This window comes from Muscardinus avellanarius, assembly GCF_963383645.1.
Source record: "Muscardinus avellanarius genome assembly, chromosome: X".
In the NCBI taxonomy this organism is placed as follows: domain Eukaryota; kingdom Metazoa; phylum Chordata; class Mammalia; order Rodentia; family Gliridae; genus Muscardinus; species Muscardinus avellanarius.
Window position 1 is genome coordinate 9,571,110 of NC_137792.1, and position 3,592 is coordinate 9,574,701.

A 3,592-nucleotide genomic window follows, 5' to 3' on the forward strand; every position below is an offset into this window, starting at 1 on the left:
CTGTTAAGATAAATAAAATGAAGATTACATGTAGTACTTTGCATCAACAGTTTAGATTAAGATTGTACGTTTCTCAGAGAAGCTTTAGGGGTAGGGTGTCTAACTGACAAATTATTAGTAGCCATCAGTAGTATTTCTATGCCAGCAAAAATAGCAGGAAATTCTTTTAGAAACATCTCCCTACTAGATACAAACCTTCCCCCACTCCACACACTTATGTTTGAAGGGGAGTGTGTGAGAAAAACAGGTAATAAGTTGGAGTGAAATTTTTGAACAAAAAGAGAACTCTGGTAATTTAAGACACTATTTTCTATCTGTGCTGGATATTCCACACTCCCTACATGCATCAAAAGAGAATTGCAGACATCACTTGGTTTAGGTACATTGGGAAGAAAAAGATCAACCTGAAGCTGGTCCACTTCCAGGCTCAGCCACTTGCAGACAGACTGCTTATCATATAGAATGCTCCCTTCCATTTATGCTAGCATATTCTAAGCAAAACAGAATGATCTCAAATATTAAGTAAAAATGATCTCCTAAATGTTTTTCCTCATAAAAGCCTGGTTTTTAAGCATATGTTCACATACCACTTTTTTTTAACCCAACATAAATATACACACAATTAAAACTGAATTAATGTAATATTATGAAAGTCAATGCAAACCTTCAAAAGGCCAAAATAAGAGTTTCACATATTCAGACATTATATAGAATACTTCACTTAAAACAATAAAAAATAGCATTTAAAGACAGAGTAGATGCCAAATTCTAGTGTATTTTATACTTAAACTAATTTGTATGAATGTATTTGGAATCTGCAAGACTGTTGACTACATGGTTTTTAAAGCAAGCATTTTTTAATTCAATTGATCATCTCAGTTAGAAACAGATCTTTTTACAACTACAAAACATCAGTTTTTCTTTTAACCTTTGTAAGTTCCTTTAACACTGTTACCACAAGTGAGATTCAAGCCTGATTCTTAATATTCACCACACCATCTTGAATTTGAACCTGGGGAGGGGAAATTTACACAACCAATGTAGATTAAAAAAATGGGATCTCAATTTTGCTAAGAAAATATTGTCGCTTTCTGCAATGACCCAAAAAGGCATCCACACGGTATCTGAAAATTTATGACGTGGCAAATAATTGAACTTTATTAAAGTTAAAATTGGCTTATTACCTCCACTTAACATGCTTCGGTAACACAAGATACACGGATATTATCCAGTGATATCAAAGTGCCTCCTATAAAAAGATTTTATTGATTTGGAGGGGACAGCAAGCGAAGCATCAACTGGGCATTTAATGCAAAGCCGTTACCAGAACTTGGAAAAGAATGCACCCTTATTCCTAGATCTTAGTAACCAGAAAAGGGGGGGGAGGTAAGGTGACTTGCGAAAAGAGTACGGGCTCAAGGCTGTCTACAGAAGGGTCCTGTATCCGCCCAACCACTTTGTGGGACGAAAAAAAAAAAAAAAAACCCAATGAGATCGCCTTAAAATAAATTTGTGCTAACATAGGACGAAATCCAGTTGCCAGACACAAGTATTCATTCACTCTCTTAAAACCCAACGCTCTGATTTTGCCGCAAATCACCGGGCACCACAGTTCCTCGAGATTTCTATTAAAAACAATGGGCTGAGCGTCGGAGTGGGCTCGGGGCCAGCGTTCCTAGGGTCCCGCCGCATCCGACGCCTCCCCGGACTCTCGGGGCCACACTCCATCACTGACCCAACCCGGGCGAGGTGACAGGCTAGGGAGCGGAGCAGACAATGGCATCCGCTGCCACGAAGGGGACGCCAAGAGTCCCCCCCACCCGGCCCGCCGCCGCCCCCGGCCGCCGGCCCCTCCCCAAAATGCCCCGCAAAACTTAAGGCGATTCCCGAACCACAGGTGCCGCGGGGCCCCGGCGCAGCCCGAGACCGGCCCCCGCAGCCCCCGGCGCGGCGCAGAGTGTTGCGCGGGGCGCGGACGCGGAGCGAAGTGAGTTGCGGGGCGCGGCGCCCGGGTGGCGGGCCGGGCGGGCGCGGGGTGGGGTCGTCGGGGCGGCGGGGGGGCGCGCCCGGCCATCCCTCCCTCTCCTCCTCCCCGGCCCCTTCGGTCGTCCCCGGGGACTTACGGCGGCCGCGGGCCGCGGACGCGGCGGATCTCGGTCGGCGGCGGCGGAGGCTGAGGGGAAGCCCCTGTCGCCGGGCTGAGGAAGAGAAGCCGTGTTGCTGTGGGGAGGGGACCCGTCTGGAGGAGGGCTGGCTTAGGCGGCGAGGGGAGGGCGAGCCGGCAGACCCCGCCCCAGAGGCTGGACCAGGGAGGAGTCGAGGCTGCGGCGAGAAGAGGGGCGGGCCGCTCGACGCGGGGGGAAATACTCCGCGGCAGCCAACGGCTTGGAGGCGGGGCCGGGGGAGGGCCGAACAAATAGAAGAAGATGATTGGCCCCGACTCCACGAGGCGGGGTGCAAACCGGAAGCCTGGCCACGTGACCCGGAAGCGGCTTCCGCTGCTCTCGGCGCGCCTGCGTACTTGTGCCCTGAGCGCCAGGACGAGTGCGGGCGGTTGCCCGGGCTCTATAGTGACTGGAGGATGGGGTTCCGCGGCGCCCTTAGTTGACCCGGTGGTGCAGGGTAGGGAAGGTTCGGACTGCAACGAGCCAAGTTCGAACTCCGCTGACGCTCTGTGTCCTGAAGAGGGTGGGACGGGCAGGTGGGAATGGAGGCGGGGGGGAAAGAAGGGAGTGCTGCAACTCTGGGGAAAACAAGTCAGCTCTTTCGTGGAGCTCGTGCACGCGTTCACAGTGCGACCCCCGCCCTTGCAGGCGGACTGCTACAGTCCTAGCCTTACACCTGTCCCCCACGCTTCGCAAGAGTCTCTAACCTGGGCTTGCCTCGCCCCTCTTCAGTGCTGCGGACCGGATGAGTTACTGTCCGTTCTCGCCTGAAAAGTCTAGACAGGACTTCATCTTCGAGATCCCGCTTCCTTCACACGGGGTAGCTCCACCAGCCGCCTGGGTTCCAGTTTAGCCTGGCCGACGACTTGCCCTGCCTGTCCTGTCCTTCCTCTCAAATGTCACATCTCTGAAGCTTCACGCTAAAAACCCTGTAAGAACGCATCCCTCTTTCACCTACATGCCCATCAGCCTGTATCTAGCTCTCCTGAGATTTTACTCATTTTGCATCCTATTCTAATTCACTGTTTGGTGTGTGACAACTGTTAAATGTGAGTTGACTTACCAAGACTTTAAAATGATAGATTTGTTAAGAGCCGTAATGCTGAGCTAGTACCGGGCACATAATAAGTGTTCATATATGTATTTTTGTAATGGTACAATGGATGAATCATCTAGTTCAAGTCATCTTTTATAGATAAAGGAAGGGGAGCCCCAGGGGATTAGATGACCTTGCCTGAACAGTTACGGATTTCCCATGTCAGATGCTATTCTTTACCCCACTCACCTAGGTTCTTACAAAGGAAGCTAGCAAATTGCTTTTGTTGGGCTTTGCCCTCTTTTTCAGAGGTTACTAAACATAGTCGCCAGAATTTTTTAATGGCCCCAAAGTATAAAACAAATGCTAAATTTCCACGAAGCTAAATTTA